Source organism: Diadema antillarum, unplaced genomic scaffold, assembly GCF_040938485.1.
Source record: "Diadema antillarum isolate AM-2024a unplaced genomic scaffold, OU_Dant_1.0 scf00000082, whole genome shotgun sequence".
In the NCBI taxonomy this organism is placed as follows: domain Eukaryota; kingdom Metazoa; phylum Echinodermata; class Echinoidea; order Diadematoida; family Diadematidae; genus Diadema; species Diadema antillarum.
In genome coordinates this window covers 1,696,677-1,717,395 of record NW_027270971.1, presented here as the reverse complement: position 1 = coordinate 1,717,395, position 20,719 = coordinate 1,696,677, and the positions used below count along the sequence as shown (strand labels likewise).

The 20,719-nt window shown below is 39.6% G+C and overlaps 1 protein-coding gene across 1 annotated transcript in view; it reads right to left on the bottom strand.

Annotated features, from left to right (window-relative positions):
- Positions 1-16,037, bottom strand: part of LOC139717762 (neutral amino acid uniporter 4-like) — a 33,835-nt gene extending 17,798 nt beyond the window's left edge. The window contains exon 1 of the mRNA XM_071629264.1: positions 15,951-16,037. The gene's annotated coding sequence lies outside the window, so the exon portion shown is untranslated. The remainder of the gene's footprint in view (positions 1-15,950) is intronic.
- Between the last annotated feature and the right edge of the window lie 4,682 nt (positions 16,038-20,719).

The following is a 20,719-nucleotide window of genomic DNA, read 5'->3' as shown; positions in this document are numbered from 1 at the left end:
CTTTTTGTCACTGTCAAGAAATGTGTCATGCTGACCTATATCCTAAGACAAACATTCAATATGAATTCCATGAGAATTGGAAGAACACTGATGAAGCAGTTTTGCCATGAAGCATTTTGCCCTATATTTTACCAATAACATGCCGTTACCATGGCAACGCACTTTTTGCCACTGCGGAAATATGTGTCTTGCACATTAACATATTCAGATGAACATCTGTATCTAATTTCATAAAAATTGATCAAAAACTGTGGGAGGAGTTCGCGACGCAAGATTTGTACCCATTTTTGCCCATAATATGCCGTTACCATGGCAACGTACTTTTGGGTACTGTCAAAAAATACGTCTTGCACATCTACAACCCAAGGCACACATCTGTGCCAAGTTTTATGGGAATCGGTTGAAAACTGAGGAAGTAGTTCGCGACGCAAGATTTGCAACGGACCGACCGCCCGACCGACCGCCCGACCGCCCGACCGCCCGACCGACCGCCCGACCGCCCGACCGCCCGACCGACCGCCCGACCAACCGCCCGACCGACCGTCCGCTGATTCCTATATACCCCCTTCAAACTTCGTTTGGCGGGGGTATAAAAACCCTCGGGAAAATAACGGCGTATACAGTAGTATGAAATTATTCTCGTCATTAGTGAGCATCTATAATCTCTACCCCTGTGCAAAGTCATATTGACAAATCATAAACGTTATCACCACTCAGTCTCTGCAGCTGTGTAATAATTATTTGATGCACAGAGAATCTGCTTTCATCTGTTTAATATCAATTGAAGAAATGAAATTTATTGACAATTAAAGTGTGGGTCGATGAGGGACAAGAGCAGCAATCACATTGATCAGCATACTGTATCAGCTCATCAAATTTGCAAACTGTAAACCCCATACTAGTATATCATCGCTGGGGCGACAAGACCTCGTACAATGTCAAATGTTCAGGAGAGCCAAAAAACATGGCAGTCAAAGCACTGTGGCGAATGGGATATCCTTTCCTTTGACATGCCGTGGTGGCTTCATCTTTGGAGTAAGACAGTTGGGATTTGGACAGGTATCAGTTAACCCAATATTTGACCATTACTGAAAAAGGTCATTTTCACCAAAATTGCAGATACAAGGTCTTGTCACCCTAGCGACGATATACATGTCATACTATTAGACTTTAGGCTCTGATACCTCCTCGATCAGCCTTGAGCAACCTTCTAGCTCAATATAAACAGCATAGGTGAGAGAGTACTTCATTAACTTGTAGAATAAAGTCTGAACAATTCTGAAACTTATGAAAAAAATGTCAGAAGTGCATCATTGCATTTGAACTGCATAAAAAAGGTCTGAAAAGCGGGTTTTGGGCAGAGTAAAACTCTAATATCATTATCAGACTATAAAACTCTTGAACTCTCACATCCCTGAAGCAGACAAAATATATGAAAGGCGATCTAGTGCCATTATGCATCTGACAGGGCATTCAGACGCAAAAAAAAATTATACTACATATGTAGCTATACCAAAACGGTATAGCTACATTTTGTATATGATGAATTTATACGTCTGAACGCTGACTAACGAAACGACATATAACGAAACGACGCATAGCGAAACGACGGTCAGAGCATCGTTTCGAACTAGAACTCGATAACAAATCAGCATTCCGTGTGCGTCTGAACGTATGGCGACCATAGAACGGTAAACTGGGCGGACGAAAGGTGACCCCACAGCTGTCACTCATGACTACAATGTATAACAGCATACGCAGTGGAAAACTGCACATCTATACGACGTTTCCCAGAACGGTCGTAATTAGTGTCTGAACGGTCTGTCGGCTATACGATGATTCTTTATACGTCGTTTCGTTATCGAGCTTTGGTATAAAATGGCATGCGTCTGAATAGGGGGTGAATGTATGACGATCATAGAACGGTATAACTGGGCGGAGCTTAACATGAGCTCATGTGAAAGGTGACCCTATTCCTCTCAGTAGTGGTGACCTCATGACCATAACAACACGTGCAGTCAGAAACTACACATCTATACAATGTTTTCCAGAATGGTCGAGATTAGCGTCTGAATGGTCTGTCAGCTATAATATGATGACTCTTTATACATCGTTTCTTTATCAAGTTTTGATATAAACTGGCTTGTGTCTAAACAGGGGTTGAGTTGCAAACCACAAGGTCATTTGTGACATAAATACTCTTCCAGGGGATCTTCCCTTTCATTGCTGAGTACTGCCATTGCCAAGGGTACAATGTTTACCTTCAAACTGTCTTTACACGTACTTTGTCCTCGCTTTTGCAGTTCCAGTCTCCAAAAATGAGAGTAATATCCCTTTGACTGACACTGTTTTGTTTATTATTTCTTGTAGCTGGTCATGAAAATCATCTACATGTATCACCTCTCTGGCTGCAATGGCAGTGTCAAATGATGCCTTTAAAAAAAAAAGAACTTTTTATTGGATATAAACCAACAGGTAAACAAACATTACGATATTTACAAAAGGTACACATAATGTCAATATCAGCAAGGTCAACATATCACATGGTAAGTATAAAATATTAATTACTTTCTTTGGCTGGGATCATGAAATGCAACCACCACGGGCTGTTTTTCTTTCAGGTTCGAGGATGCCAAATTGCAAATAGCCTGGAAGAGGTTTCCTTTTTTGTTGTTTGTTTGTTTCCTCTACTTCCTCCTCATCCTTCTTCTACTTTACTTTATTCTTTTTTTTAAGGGTGCGTTTATCTAAAAAATTTTCTGAGGCAGAATCACAATCCTAAACGCCTTTGAGGCATGTTTGGGCTATAAATGCAACCGTGTATTAAAACGCATTGAGAAACACCAATTTGAACACCATATAAAGGGCATTTTGAAACGCGTTTGAGAACATATCGCCTTCCTACCAGTGGACAAACGCAAAGCCGTTTTGAAACATGTTTACAGTCTCTGAGCCGCCAAGGTCAACTTCTAGTGTACACGCTAAAAAAGCGCAGGCCTCAGTTGACCTCTACTTCCCAGGACCAAAGTCGTTTTCAAACATGTAATACCTCTGAGCTGCCACAGTCAACTTCTAGTATACACGCCATTGCTTTCAAAACACAAAAAAGTGATTGCCCTACACTGTCTCGATTTAACATTTTGTGTAAAAGACACCTTTTCGACAGATCGAAATTAGGTACATGAATGTAGAAAATGAGATGAGGTAGCCATGTGTGAAGTGTGCATGCATGTGTGTATGCGTGTGTGTGTGTGAGTGTGTGTATGTGTTGTGTTGTGTATGGGGGAGGTGGTATACGTGTACTTGTCTGCATTTATTATGTTGTATCATTTGTACATATGTTATATTCCATGTAAATATGTTACACCTGTACTGTAGTGTATTGTGTAAAGGGGCCCCGACCACAAGCTGTGCTTCACTGGGGTCCCAAACCTATCATTCTGAATTTTTGCAGTTATGTCTTGTATTTTTGTCATGTTTGATTTGGTTTGAATAAACTGAACTGAACTGAACTAAACTGACCTCTACTTCCTGGGTCGAATGGATCAAAGCAGCTTCGCAGCACTCAAATCACAATTATACAATGTTTTGATAAACATGGCACCAAGGATTGTGTTTCAAACCATGTTTGTAAACACCATTACCACAGTTTGAAATGCATTCAAAGTATGTTTTGAAACATGATTCTCTCTCTAGTTAAGCCCTTTTTACACTTGTTTTTCTTAACCCCGGACTTTCTCTGACCCAGGACTATCGTTAGTCCCGTACCAATTTTTTCAGCTTTTTACACTCGCCAATTAGTCCCGTACTATCTCTTGTCCGGGGCTAAGGAGAAAACTGACCTTTTTACACTTGTATTTCTTAGCCCCGGACTTTCCAAACCACATGAATATTCATGATTACGCTGTGTACTGTACACTTACACGCACGCACCGGCAGCACTTGATTACCTCGTTTCTGATTGGTCAGTGAGGGTCGGACTTCGTCTTGTCGCCCCCCCTTAGCCCCACCGTTGGTACGGGACTTAGCAAAAATTTACAAGTGTAAAACGCCCTTTAGATAACCAGCCATACAGGGCATTCAGACGCAAAAAATTTATAGTAGAACGATATAGCTATACCAAGACGGTATAGCTATACGATGAATTTATACGTCTGAACACTAACTAACGAAATGACGTATAACGAAATGACGTATAGCGAAACGATGGTCAGAGCATCGTTTCGAACTAGAACTCGAGAACGAATCAGCATTCCATCGTGTCCATTGTGCGTCTGAACGTATGGCGACCATAGAACGGTATAACTGGGCGGGGCTTAATGGGAGCGAGCACGAAAGGTGACCTTGTACCTGTCACTCATGACCATGACAACATGCCCAGTGAGAAACTGCACATGTATACGACGTTTTGCCGGAATGGTCAAAATTAGCATCTGAGCGGTCTATCGGCTTTACGATGAATCTTTATATACGTTGTTTCTTCATCGAGTTTTGGTATAAACTGGCTTGCATCTGAATAGGGGGCATAGTCTGACTGTACTGGAGAATATTGTCTAAGTACCAATCCCATATGCATGCATCTGATACCCCTTTCAGGTAATCATGGATGCGGATAATACATGTAGGAGCACTAAGTTGTAAAATTTTGATTACATGTACATGAACGGGAGAGGAGTAAAAAAGTGCGCATTATTTTGATGCTGCTATTATCCGCATTATTGCAGCATGAGGAGTTGATCGAGAATACATGAACGCGTTTTACGACTTATGCGGACTAACATTCCACAGTTCGGTCAAAGGTCACTCGATTTCCCGCACAACCGCTGATTGCTGAGCTTGAGCGTGAGGTGTGCATACACGTGAGTATATATCACCGGAAACATTACGTCATTATAGAGGCGTGCGCAGTAACCATGACAAATACTCCTGTCTTTTGCACCGTTATATGAACGGGCGCTCGTAAAAGTAGTGCGCACTTCATGGGATATATGAACGTGATTTTGATTACTTCATCCGCATTATTTGGATGCGGATAATTGAACCACGATTACCTGAAAGGGGTATGATTGGTGAGATTGTTGAATGTTTAATATCGAGTTGGGTATGTCAGTTGCCTGTCCAGCTAGCAGATATCCAGGTTTTGTGATGGACTTCATAACATATGCCACAATAATGGCTGGTGTACAAGTGTCCTTGATAAAATAAAAGGTAAATGAAGCGATTGTTCTGCATTCATCTGAGCTGCCAGCAGATTTGAAAAGGACATGCCATGTCATTTTAATTGCTACCAAGACACTTCTTAGAGTAGTGCTGACTTTGACAGTATTATAAAGAACTTTCAAACCAACCTGTACTACAAGTGTACCAGCAAATACCTGTCCCCCACATTTTATGGTGGAGTTTGCCACCATGCATTAGAAGTTTACAGCTCACAGAAATCTTGCAAGGTATGATTATCATGAATGTTCTCTAAAACTTTTGTTTTTCAATGATCTGAATGTTTTTCAAAACACAACTCATACATGTACACACACAGCTGGTTCATGCTCCCACACACTGAACAACCCGTTGAACAGTGTACATACAACTGTAAAACTTAGATTCCCACAATGAACTACTTTCTACATTCAGAATAGACATACAGTTACTGTATACCTTCTCATCTAGTGATTACAGTATGTGCTTTTAAAAAGTTTTTAGATGGATTTATCAACTTTCCATTCAAAATCAATGCAAAGGAAACAAAAAAATATGCTTCCTTTTAAATATCTCAGTCATACATTGTATGTCATTACCCCGTGGCAAGAACTTTCATGGAATGAGTCTAAAAATTTCTGAAATCTCCTTGGTCGAAAGTCATGCATCAATTCTTACTGGTAGCTTATCTGATATCAAATTGTCATTGCAATCCCTAGCAATACTTACATAGAGATACTATTGCACACAAGCTGTAACAAAAGCATTTGTGCATTTAGCAAGCATTTGAGCAAATAGCAAGAGATGGCTGGCCATGCATCCAAGAGTAACAAAGAGCAAGAGTTTATGCACTGAGCAAGCATTTTATTTTCTGCACTTACAATGTAGCAAGAAATGGCTAGCCATGCATCCAGTAAATTAACTGTGCATCTAGAAATTACTGATGCACAATTGTATCAGTGGCAAGCCAAAAGGAAATGCATCAGACAGTAAATTTGCAGAGCATTGGTAATTATCGGATATATGATGAAAACAATGGATTTCTGGCAAAAATTTGTCTACTGTTCGATAAAACAGATGATACACACATCTTTTAGTGTGTCAGTATGAATAATGCACATGGAATCTTGTCTAAATCCAAGAGGCGCGGCCAAGTATGTTTAACAATTCCATAGTCACCATACAAATGTATGCACACAATTCCTATTATAAAATGGGTTCAAGAAAGTAGCCAATTGGAAGCGCTGAAATGAGTCACGTGTGCGTGCATTAATTTCTTAGTAAATGCACGGCCGGGGCCTGACGTACGTCACAATGTTTACACTAGCAGTGCGCACTCAATCAGTTGTTACAAGTGCGTCACGCGCTACTATACGCGCTGTCAATCCTGTAAACAACTTCTAGTTCGGGCAGCCACAACAGCCGGCGGCCTTTCTTGTGCATAACACGTGGCGTACGTATACTCTTATACGTATGTACAGTACTTATGTGCGGGATTTCCGAGTGCGACGTGCGTAAATGTTTGGGACGAACATCTTCAGACATCTTGACTTTTGAGCGAGTGCTACATGTAGCTGACTGGTATTGACCCACAAAGGTACGTGAATAATGCTGTTAGTTTTCGACCCATTTTATAAAACAAATGATGCACAGGATTATTTCGTGGCGTTAGTGAAGGTGCGGCGCGCTCGAGAGTATTGACAATGGTGCGACATGCACGAGGCGCACACACACTCTATCCTGTGCATCATTTGTATACTGATGCACTCAGACCTGTGCATCATAAATTTTTATACTGTAATGAACTTTGACAATAATTAAAAACATCCTGAAAGCAACAATGAGGAATCTGGAAAGTTAACTGCTGCCAGGTACATGTATACAATGTACGTTGTATGAACAGTACATTTTGTTTTTTTCTGCAATATGGACACAGAACACACAGCTGAAATTTGTCCCATAAACACTACAGTAGGTATAATGCCTATCACACTGTGTGTTTTTGGCGAAATGCCTTATTAGACCCACTCATAACATCATTTGTACAACTTTACAACTGTCTTTAACAGAGCAAACGCGAAAAAAGTCCAGAAAACGAATGTTTCCTCAAAGAAGGCTTCTAAAACAAAGTGCAAACATCTGACACATACTTACATCAAAACATATAATTCAGTTATAATACAATTACACTGAAAACCTGAACGCAAATACACCACTATATACTCCGCGAAATACATTGCAAAATGCTGTGACATTTAGAGTGGTAATTGAAACTTCACATGAAATGCACATACAGGCTTTTAACTATACACAGCCCTGTCGCTGTACAGAAGTCGCGACAGGTTCGCACAGCGTTTGGTTGGGCTAACGAGCTTTGAGTGTACATCATGTCACGAAATAACACCCATCGCAGTGCGGTCTATCTCTCTATCTTCCTATATTCACCCCATTGGAGATGGAATAGAATGTTTATAGGCCTACAATGCGCAGTGCTTACCTCGGAGAGGTGTACTTTCGGGCCAGAAATACCACAGGATTTCACAAACGAGAACGGTACTGTACCAACTGAAAAACTGTGGTGTCTACCATGATGATATTTCCCCAAAGTGAACAGTGATAACAAGTTATAGTGGTATTTGATACAGTGGTATTTGATATGGCAGTAATAATTTTAATGCGAATGCACCTCTTGTCATTCTTCTTGCTAGCATGTTTCATTTTCATCAAACGAGGTCACATGTCTACAGTCTACAAATCATGCATACGTCATGTTCATGATACCAATAACTTTTTTTCTTTCTTTTTTGTGATCTTTTCTTTTCTTTTCTTTGGTAGAGGAAGAGGCCAGAGGGGAAAGGGAAATCTGTAATTCAGAACACATACACACTGCAAGAGCCATCTAGCACAAAATTGTCTGTTATATTGCTCCAAGCTCTTTCATTTTTGTGTGTGCATTTTTTATTTTCTTTAGGGGCAGGGGTTCATATCGGCTTTGAATGTGGCATTGTTGGTCAACCATTCTACACTCACAATGAGCGCTTTGGTCTACATCTATATCATAGGGTGCCAATTATAGCTACTTGTTATGTAGCTGGCAGTGCATTGTTTTAAAATCTCAACAAACTGAAGAATTTGGACCGTGACACCTTCCGACCAGTTCAGACTCCAAGGCTGTGACGTGCCTAGAAAGGCATGTGAATTATCAGGGGGACTTGCTGTATGTTATCAGGCAAACAAACCTCCAACTGGTAATTTTGCCACTGAATATCGGGGCAGGAAGGACGGTCTACAATACAGCACGCAAGCACACACGTGACGTGATGTCGGCAGGCACTGGAGGTCTTAAGCGTGGCCTTCACTACTTCCCACATTTACAATACCATTACTATGACCCAGTGTGTAACAAAACATTTAATGGCACTTGGTACGGCTATTCATTTACAATTTCCTTTCCGTTAGCCAGAACATGAAATCTATTGGCTTTATTGGGTTGTTCCCACTATCTGTGTGGTTTATACAGGATACAGTGTTTTGGATCAATGTCACTTTACCGGTTTTTATTACAAGTACAGGAGGAAATAGGTTATCCTACATGAATAGAAAGTGTGTATGTTATACTGCAACTCATATGCCCCATTAAACCATTTAGTATGATAAGACTGATCGATTAATGACTCTTTATAATACACAATGATTCACATACAAAATGTATTCCTGGCCTTTCTTAACACTATGAAAACATACAACTGTAGCACTGTATTGACCAGTATCTTCACTCCCAGGTTCGAAGATACATGTGTACTATGTAACAAGTTGCATTTACTCAGTCAAATACTGCATCAGCTGTTATTTTTCTGAGGGTTTAATTTTTGCGAATTTTGCGAATTACTGTCGGATCGCAAATTTAACAACACGCGAAAATGTCGCCGTGCACAGGGTAATAGTGCACTTCAATAGCCTACAATTCACGAAAACAACATTTAGCGAATACGTCTGTGACTTCCTCATTTGCAAATATATATATATATATATATATATATATATATCTGTATGTGAAAATAATAGCTTATACAGCATATACAGAAGCCCAAGAACGCATGATTCTACCACATTTGCAGTCTAGATATATAGAAATATAAAATTCTCTTTCACTTCACAAAAAAAAAAATCATGATGGGCTTTCAATTTGTGCCTTCAGCTTTCCACAAGCTGTAGTCTAAAAATCATTGATATTTGGTGAATACTCTACAGGTTTTGTTTTTTTTAATCGACAGTGAGTTCTTGCAACATATCAGTTCTTTTGGGCCAAATCCTCCAAAATAAAACTAAAACACAAAAACCTGTCATTGTTTTTGTTTATAAATGGCACTTTGAAAATCTTTGGAGGCAAGTATGAGTCAGAGGTTCTTTAAAAAATACACTTAAAGATTTAGAATTTAAAAAGAAAAATAGGGGGAAACGATGACACCACTAGTCACTACAATATGTGCTGTATGAGACAACTTTAGTGGTACAAGTACTGTATTATCTTTTTTTTTTTCTCTCTCTCTGTGGATCCCTTCTTCCTCACTCACTTTCTGTGCCACAATTTAATGTGGTAGACATTAACAGGCACCATTGTACGGATAAGTCAAGAACCAGCCGGCTACTGGAATGACATCACATGACAGCATAACAGTTTTATTATGTTTGCCCAATGGCAAGATGACATAGTTATGATCTCCCAAGGGAAACATTTTTGTGGAAAGATGCCACATGATAGAACAGTGGTATTTTTAACACAATCACTACAATAAGTTTTAATTTTCCATTTAAAAAAAAGAAAAAGAAAAAAAAAAGTAAATTTGAGAAAAACATCATTAAAGATTGCTGCTTGTATAGCCAGTGTGCTTTCTGAACTTTGCAAATCTTTGGAGTACTTGCAAATCTTGCAATGAACACAATCCCTCCTTCATGTTCAGCAGAGTTTTCGTAACACGGCAGAGTAATGCAGCAGTTCCCTAAAAAATCCATAGAGTACATCGTAGGCAATAAGTGTTGTTGCAAGGAATATACAGGGGTGTGTTTTTATCTCAAGGTTTGATGTACTGTTCTGGAGAGGTTACAAGTCCCTCAATAGTATTTCTAACCATTCAAATGGAATATCACGCTCCCTCCTTCTTCAGTCACTGTCTCCATAACTTTGCCACTTTACACACACACAAATAAAAAGTTAGAACAAACTTTGCACAAATAGGGTAGAAAAATGCTTCTAAATGAATTTACCTATATCATATGTAATTACATGATTTGCTACCAGAAACGACGAACTACAATCCTTTTAGACTGTAATTCCTTTTGCATTGGCTATTGTTGGAATTCAGACATTGACCTCTACCATGTATGACTAATTCTCTCTCTCTCTCTTGAAGCCATGTCAGAACAATGTCGTGGGAAAGGAAATGGGTGTTTCATTGACAGTGGTGTCTAGTCACGTGTACCGGTAAAATTACAAGCCACACATGACATGGGCTGCTTACAGTGGCGACAGTGGGCATACATACATGTAGGCCTACATGCAAGTCTCACTATGCATACGATACTTATACCAGTGCACAAACCTGAAAGACAGACAGACATTGACACACACAGACAAACAGACAGAGAAGAAGAAGAGGAAGGGAATAATCAGTCACAAATTGATTTTTCAATACATGAGAAAGTATCCATTCTTTGAACTGTCTTCCAGAAAAAAAAAGAAACTGATACAATTTGTTCATAATCTTATTCTCTTCTACGTTCAAATTCTTTTGGAAACAGACCAGTTATGATACTCTTTTGCCAAAATTAAAAGTCAATTTACCAAATATGCTCATTAACAGAGATTTAATTTAATGTTATATAGATCTATCAAGGTACAGCTCTCTGATATATCAACTACCATCAAACAACATTTCTCTTGCAGTGAATTTACAAAGAGCAAAGCCATGCCATTTTCCAAGTTTAGACCTGTACCACTTGCATAGGTTTAAAGGGATGGTACAGTTTTCAATTAAGATGGGGGCTTCAGGTTTCCAACTTTTAAATGATCAGTAATTTTTTTAGACAATGAGAAACCACTTATGAAATATGAAAGAGCATATAATTCTAAGAGGAATTCACAGTTTATTTGATGAAAATTAGTTTTGAAATGGCTGAGATAACAAAACAAAGTGATCCAAATAAAAGATGGGACCCACCTTTTGTTAGGATCCCTTTATTTCACTTTATTTTTGGATAACTCAGCTATTTCAAAAACTAGTTTTAATCAAGTTAACTCTGAACTCCTCTTAGAATTGTATGCTCTTTTACATTTCATAAAGTGGTTTCAAAGTATCTTGCAAAAAGTTTAAAGCTGAATCTTCACTTCAACCAATACTATATCATCCCTTTAAAGTGTAGACACTTACAAGTACTTGTCATCCCTCAGCTCAAAAATAAACTGCCGTATTGAGCCACAGCTTGGCAATCAATTTGACATTGTTATAATTTCATAGCATATCATAATCATGTGCAAGGTGGTACATTGAGCGAGGTAACCACACTTACCACACACACTTTCGCCATTTTTTCTGGGCGGAACCACTTTGGCTCCTGTTTCACATTTGAAGAGTTTTGCAATTACTGAAATTCCCCTCCCACGAAGAAAAACAAAATGCAGAGAGAAGTTTGAAAAGGAAAATCTGAAATACCAAGTATCCCAGCTGATAAGTTGCTGATAAGTTGTTGCCAAGCTGCCACCATCTTGTGCATTTATTACAATATGAAGTCACTGCACACCTCTTGGAATAGGTCATTAATGTTATGAGCACATGAACATTACAGGCCTACACAGGAAGCTGTCCTTCATGCACTACTTCTAAACATTCCAGGGAATACACTAAAACTTCACATGCAAGAACATTAGAATCTCAACTCATTGAAGAATTACCACTTACAGTAAGTTTAATGTACATGATATGTACTTTCATTTGTTAATGCTCACATGTCATTGAAGACAACTTCTGTACAATAGGATATGACATAGCAAGAAGCAATTTCTGTATAAATTTCGATTTGTTATCCATTCTGTACAGTTTAGAGTCTTGACATTTTCTTTACAATGTCTCAATTCAGGTTAGATTATAGATGACCCTTTCTACATCCACCATCCCCCCCCCCCCCTTCCCCACAAAGAAAGCACAGTGGTTAGAGTAGGAGAACTTCTAAATTCAACTTGGTCTCACTAGATTGTTCTCTGGCTTGGCAAGCCATAGTAATTCTCATAAATTGGTTTAAATACTGGAATTGCATAGATCTCCTCACAATACTGCCTTAGAAGTTCTGTGCAGTAGGGATGACCGTTCTCGCCTTCTACGGGTTTATCTCTCCTTGAAACCACACGTGCCAGCAGATAGTGACAATGGCATAATCATTGTGTACATATTTACCATATAGAGGTCAGTGGTGCAGATATCATTTGCCTGGTTTGACTTGACCCATCCTCCATCCAGGACAACTTATTTCTTTCTTTTTAGACATATTTCATTTGAAATTTGAGTTCACAGAAATTAATAAATAAATAAATAAATAAATGAAAATGGTGCATACAACCTCCCAGTCACAAATGTTTAAATTTTCCAAAACACTCAACATTTCTATTTTCCATCAAATAAACAAGAATCACAAACAGTGGCTGGTACACTATCAGCAAGTGATTGAAATTTCTCATTGTAAAACCTGCTGTTTATGACAAGACATCAATGGTTAAAAAGAACAAAGGCTGACCACACTGAACTTTCTGACTAGTGCAAAGTAATTGTAAGTACCGGTACATGTTAACTCATCCAGACAAAATGTGTACACAGTACCAAGACTTGAAATAAAACTCAGAGGATCTTTGATAAAACCCACACAAGCATGACCAAATGCAGCGAACCACTAATAATCAGATTCACCTTTCAAGTTCATACTCAAGCGTAGTTCAAGCCTCTTCATTGACTGCATTTAACACACAAATGTCTCCTAAGCTTGTGTGCAGTGGCTTGCTACAAAGTCAGCAAGGTCTGAAAAGGACTCTTAAAACGTCTCCTTTGATCCATGAAACATCACAGACACTTGCTCCTCTATAAATATTGCTCCAGTGAGCACGATATTAGCCATTTCCCTGCAGGATCCTGGCATATTTAGTGCAGAGTCCGAAGGAATCCCAGAAACTCATGTAGGGAACAGGTAAACTTTCTCTGTACAGAACAAGGTATGTCAATATTTGCAGGGAAAGAAAGTTTGCTTACTATTCAATTTGCCTATAGATGCTTCAGGAATGTTCCTTGCTCTCCACTGACAGTCTGAAGAAGACATTATACATACTATCATCTTTCTATTGAATTGACTGATTGCAGTAGCAATGGTGAATTTAAAAGCATTTGTGTGAAATGCTAATACCTTCATACTATTCAAAGAAGATGCAACAATGTATGTTGTAGGCAGGAGTATGAAATCAGTGTAAAACCCATTACCTAGGAAATTGCAATACCAGTGTACTTTAATTAGCATAATACAGCACATAATCAAAACACTATCAACCACTACATAGCAAAACAAATACTTTCTGTACATCTGTTTCTGCCAGTTCTAAAATGTATTGTATGACTTGAGAAAGTACCTGGGGCAAACAATTAACTGTCATAATAAGCAGCTTTTCCAATATCAATATGAGCTAGAACTGGGATAATGTAGTGACCCCTTTTTAGTTTTTTGGGTTGTTGGTTTTTTTATCAATAGACTAGCTTGTGATGACACAACTTGTGTTAAATTCATGACTATTCACTAGAGACTGGCTCTGTTTTTGGGTGGACAGTCCCAGGGTCATTTTGGCCATTATGGTTTGCCTATCCTCTAACGCTTCTCAACCTTTCTTAACCGGAGGCCAATTTGGCTTCCACAAAGGTTTTGGGGGCCCAGTTATGTGTGTAGATCGAAAACAAATCTCTTTTTAATTCTTATTTTGAGAAAACATCGCAGCCCACCTACAAGAGCTTCGCTGCCCACTGGTTGAGAAGCACTGCTCTAAACCATCAGAATGCCATTGGGAGCGAGAACTTGTGACATGAGAAATGACTACGTATAATTAAATGACACTTCAACTCAAAGAATCTTAGGAAACTATCAACAGTGAATAAGGGTTCTAGTAGAGCTCTATCCTGATATTTTCCAGAGAGGTTGCAACCTTTTTTAAATACATCTAACCAGAGATGCCAAGTCAGAGAGCAGCAAGGCTTGATGTTCTGAGCTCAAGGAAACAATGCAACCAATTAGGGAGTGAATGAGAGGGGGTAGGAAGCTTGATAGCACTTTTAAGCTGCAGTGTGAATTGGGTGATCTGGTGCTTATTGAATACAATATTTTGAATTATTATGAGAAAAAATGTTGTCCCAAAATGTGACATTTTTTGTTGCCAGAATTCCATGTTTTCTGAGTTTTGTTTCTATTTTTTTTTTTATGAGAGGCATGCCATGAGAAAAAGCTTATCAGTTGCGTGAGGGTGAAAAAGATCCCCGAGGAATGAGAATTATAGTAGGTCTGATAGATTGAAGTGAATCAAAAGTAGATCGTAGATGTCTTTAGATCTAAGATACCCAGTAGACAGAAAATCTGTCTGTTTGGAGGAGTCTTTTACTTCTTTTACTTTATCAGCTCTCCTCCATAGACATGTCATTGATACCCATAGCAAAGATACAGTAGCTGACACTATTGACCGAAAGATCGGTCTGTATCTGTCCGTCGGGGAATGTTCCACGGAGACTGCGTCTGGCTTCACGGATCCCCTCCGTCTGACAGCGTCAATGGCAAAATGTAAAAGAGTGCTCCGGACAGACGGATCTTTCTGTCTACTGACACTACAGAGTGCGTTAGTATGATTAGACATTGCTGGGATAAATACTGGAAGCTCTAGAGATAATAGAGGTCTACTGCACTACTGTCTAGGGTGAGTTTATGCATGTTTAGAAATCATTTGACCGGGTGGTGCGAAAGTAAATTTTAGACTTAAAAGCCCTGGGTTCTGCTTTGTAAAGTAGACCTGATGCTTTCGGTCTGTCAGACTGTAGGCCTATCTGGTCGTCGGGGATATGTTCCGCAGAGACTGCATCTGGCTTCACGGATCCCCCGTCCCTGGAGGAGAGCGACAACGTAAAAAATAAATAAATAAATAAATAAAAGACACCTCCGGACAGACGGATCTTTCTGTCTAACCAGGGAGGTGTCTAACACCCGATGCCTATTCTTGCGTGGGAACCTCTTGCGTGTGTACAAGGAGCGCCCCGGGGTTAACCCGATGCCGTGACTCGATGTCAATTTTGGCCATTTTGCCTTCCTTCGCGCTTCGTACATTACTATAATGTCCCGTCTATTAATATTGAATTGAAAAGAGGAAAAAAGCATCCATACACGTAGTCGTAGATGACGTCTGTTTGGTCGTATAGACTGCATGTACATACAAGGTGAAAATTATCTGGAAATATGTATTGTCAGAATCGCCGGCTGGACGTCGCCTTGCGTCGTACGCTACACTGCTGTTTTCAACTGCGGACACATACGGCTTGACAACCGGGCGGGATACGATCCCGGGATCAGCCTGACTCAGAAACGGCTGATCGACTGCAGGTCAGAAAGACTAGGAAGTGCCATTTCCCTGCAAAGCAAAATCCACTGATTTCAGAATATAAAACTTTCTTAAACATGGTATGCTGGCTTACCTGTCATTCAAGCAGTTGTCGATGAAGAAGGCGTTAATTGTCTTATCATTTAAACACTCTATTATGTGCCCTCAGCCCACAACCAAGGAAGCTAGAAAGATAGGAAGCGCGATAGATCACATACAGCCACAACAACACACAGAGTATGAGTTTGATGGCACTGTTTACACCCACGACAGCTGACTTATCATGTGCATCGCGTACATAACAGTAGCAGCAGGCGCGCGCCGCAGTCACGCAGGGGAAGGAAGGGCTGTGCGTACGAACGTACGGTGCCGCCGCGGCAAATGTACGCGCGAACCAAGTTGTGTTGTGGAAAATACCCACTCTGCAACTTGCAAAGTTGGTAGCCGCTATTTCTCATCAAGACTTATTGCTTTATCCAATTATTTTATCCCATTTCTCTGTTTTCACCACTTCATCTCTCACATTCCATTCTATTTCAATGTACAAATGTAGTTTAGTACAGTACAAGAAAACTCGTGTTCAGTCTTTTACATTTATTTAGGAGCCACAGGTATGTCATTACTAGAACGAACCAAGTTGTGTTGTGGAAAATACCCACTCTGCAACTTGCAAAGTTGGTAGCCGCTATTTCTCATCAAGACTTATTGCTTTATCCAATTATTTTATCCCATTTCTCTGTTTTCACCACTTCATCTCTCACATTCCATTCTATTTCAATGTACAAATGTAGTTTAGTACAGTACAAGAAAACTCGTGTTCAGTCTTTTACATTTATTTAGGAGCCACAGGTATGTCATTACTAGAACGAACGTGCCAAGCCTAGCCCAATCACAATACATGATTCATACCATTGTTGGTCGGCCACAACATCTGTCAAAACTCGACGAGAGATCGACAATAGGAAGATTGGTGGACGTGTTTCTGGAGTGACTGATAAAGAGAATTTCTACCATGGAAAAATCTGATTAACTGATTTACCATGCGTAAAGATTGAATAGCCATCCCCCGGCAGCCATCCTATCGTGCACACACGAAACTATAGGAAATACATTTATATATATATATATATATATATATATATATATATATATATATATATATATATATATATTTTTTTTTTTTTTTTTTTTTTTTTTTGGTTGGGGGGGGGGGGGGGGGGACATTGAACCCATCAAATTTAAGTTCGACGCCTTTCCACCTGGCCATGACCTATCTCATCTTAACGACCAAACCTGGCTCTGAATATAGAGGCTCAGCCTGCGTTCAGAAGCATCCACATGTATCCACAGGTAATGTTTCAAAGCACTAGAACATTGCACGAAGCCTAAATTGGTTTAGAAGAATCGCCCGAATTGTATTCCAGGGGCGTCACCAGCTTTTTTTTTTTCGAGGGGGGTGCGTTTTGACACTAAATGTAACCTGTGGGATTTTTTTTAAATCAAATTCATTGGCTCCTGTGTCATCATGTATACATTTACATATACACTATACATTGTACATAATGTGATTGTATACATACACGAATCTTCGCTATGAAGGACTATACGGGGGTACATTATGTGACGGTGTGAGATCCTCGGCGAGGGAGTGAAGCGACCGAGCGGGGGAAGGTGTGAGAACTGAGAAGGGGATACCCCCTCCCACGGTAGGGACTTTTTGTATAAGAACAAGGGTGTATATAAAGTCGCGTTGATAGAACATTTTAAATCAAATTTCTTAGGAATTACACATAATAAAAAAAATCGCTATAGAAATGAAGGACTATACGGGGGTACATTATGTGACGGTGTGAGATCCTCAGCGAGGGAGCGAAGTAAAGAATTATTTGGAAGGACTATGATCATAACTTGGACAATGATCATAACTTATGAAAACTATTCATTTTACGAAGCGACCGAGCGGGGGAGGGTGTGGGAGGGGGATACCCCTTCCCACAGCAGGGACTTTTTTAAACACAAGAGTGTAGAAGCAGAGTTTACAGAGCATTTTTAAATCAAATTTCTAGGGAATTAAACATAGTAAAAAATCGCTATAAAGGACTATACGGGGATACATTATGACGTGACAGTGTGAGATCCTCGGCGAGGGAGCGACATTTTGACATGTTACAGTCCAAGAACTGCCGTTTGTAGTTATATTTTTTTCGCTTTGGAAATTAAGGGGGCGCACTGGGCGCAAGTGCTGGAAATTACTGGTAGCAATCAGGAGAATAACATAACGATTAAATGCGAGCGAGCGAGCTTGAAAATTTTGACATTTTATCAAACAGTGCAAAAACTGCCGTTTGGTACCTATTTTTCGCTTTGGAAATTAAGGGGAAGGGGGCTCAACGGGCGCAACTGCTGGCAATTATTGGCAGTAACATCAGGAGAATGGCATAACGATTGAATGCGAGCGAGTGAATGAAGCAAGCGAGCGTGAAAATTTTGACATTTTACTGTCAAAAAACTGCCGTTCGTAGCTTTATTTATTTATTTATTTTTGCTTTGGAAATTAAGGGGGGGCGCATCGGGCGCAACTACTGGCAATTACTGGCAGTAACATAATGGCATATCGATTAAATGCGAGCGAACTTGAAAATTTTGACATTTCTACAGTCTAAAAAACTGCCATTTGTAGCTATACTTTTAAGCTTTGGAAATTAAGGGGGTGGGGCGCACCGGGCGCAACTGCTGGTAATTACTGGCAGCAACATCGGCGAGAAGAATGGCATAGTGATTAAATGCGAGCGGAGCGAGCGAGCTTAAAAATTATAACATTTTATAGTCCAATTAAAACTGCCGTTTGTATAGCTATATTTTTTCGCTTTGGAAATTAAGAGGGGGTGGGGCGCCCGGTGCGCCCCCTCCCTGGATCCACCACTGGTAGTCAAGGATGTCGGTTTATGTTCATGATGGGGGGGGGGGGGGTATGACCATCGAGGGGGCGTCGAAGTGACCAAGCAGCTGAAGGATGTCCAAAATCTGCACTTTAGAGCATCCCCTATTGTTTGTGTTTGTGTGTGTGTACTACGTGTGTTTTACATACATGGGAAAGTTAGGAAACAGCCTAGGTCAAGTCTTATTGTTGGCAATGCAAGGCATTTTAATATAGACTAATATGTAAAGCAACACTGCAAAATCAATGATCTATGGTATAGCTTTGATACACTGCGCACATCCTGCTTATATTCAGAATGCCAACCAGGAATCACGCTGAATCACTATCTTTTGTCGGCTCCGGGCTTTTTGAACAATGTTTCACACTATAGGCCTACACCTCTTTAATTATGGTTAGAGAAATCTTTCTAGAAAAATATCTTATTTCTTTATCACCCTTTCATGTCGATTTCAAAAGCAGTTTACTAACCCTTGAATTACGATTTGGTAAGTTTTTTTTTAATGTTTGTCCGTTTTTACCAGCGGATGGGGGGGGGGGGGGCACGTGCCCCCCCCCCCCCCCATGCCCCCCATGCCCCCCCCCCCCCCCTGTAGTTACGCCACTGAGTATCCCCCTCTCACGCGACGGAGCTTTTGCATTTTCAGAATTGAAATTCAATAATCCGTCGCACAATGAGTAAATACCGTATGGATACAGTACGATTAATAGATACTAAACCCTGAAAAATAACATTAATGCTGCCAGAGCCAGGGATGCGATTTTTCTTTTTTCTTTTTTTTTGTTTCCCTGCGATGGTGCAAAAAAAAAATGATAGAAATAATAAAAAAGAACAATTATATTTAGCATCCGGCGTTGAGGTCGTTCGCAGACTGAAAGTGGCTTTTTTTTTTAAGGGTCTGAAGAGGGGTGCGTTCGCGTTGTTGTTGTAGTTGTTTGTTTGTTTGTTTTGTTTTTTGTTTTTTGTTTTTTTTTTCGGTTTTTTTTTTTTTTTTTGGGGGGGGGGGGGCTTTACTTAGCTAACTCAAAAGCTGATCTATGTAATTACCAAAGCATGTGGAATCACAAACGACGATCTAACTGACGATATTATTTTTTTTTTTATGTGAAAATTAAATGACATTCATTCACTTCCATATACTTATGATTTGACTACATACAGCACATGCCCGAGAACATGACTCGAGTATAGAATGTGTATCCTATAATATACACAGCTTGACTATGAGCTGATTCTTTGTTTTTTATGAAGTATCTTTCATTTTACATCCTTCAGTGATGCCTTTAGCGATTTATCATCACCACTCTTCCATTTCTAGTCATGTAAGAGGCCTAATCTTCATTTTCCCCCTGAATTTTCACCTGATACTAGTATAACTCTAAATGTCATGACATTTGAGAAATTCTTCGCATGTAGTAGGGCAACTCATGTGCAGAAAATGACATGAGAGCTGTGAATAAGACAATCATCACTACATCCCATCACCTATCTGTGTAGTTTCCCCTCCCCCCACCCAAAAAAAAAGAAAATTAAGAGAGTCACAAAGTGCGTCATCATAGTGTAACATGATATGCAACAACTAATAAGTTGTATTGAAGTGACTTGAGTTGAATCGATATTTGTTTGTTGGTTGGTTGATTTTTTTTTCACAACAAAATATTATGGACCTATTGTCACTGGCGAAAAAAAGAATTCGATTATCAATATCAGTGTACAATGAAATCATAGAAACATGTTTCCATTTTGATCAACCCGAAAGACCTTGCTTTGAAACATGCAAGTTAGCTCAGTCTATAGGGGAAAGTGCATTCAAATGTCTTTTTTAATCATGATTAGTATACTAAGTCTTTATAGCAGTGATTGCAAATGATGTCATGGACGTAATCTTGGTTTGGATTTTGTTTTTGTTTTTTGGGTTTGTTTT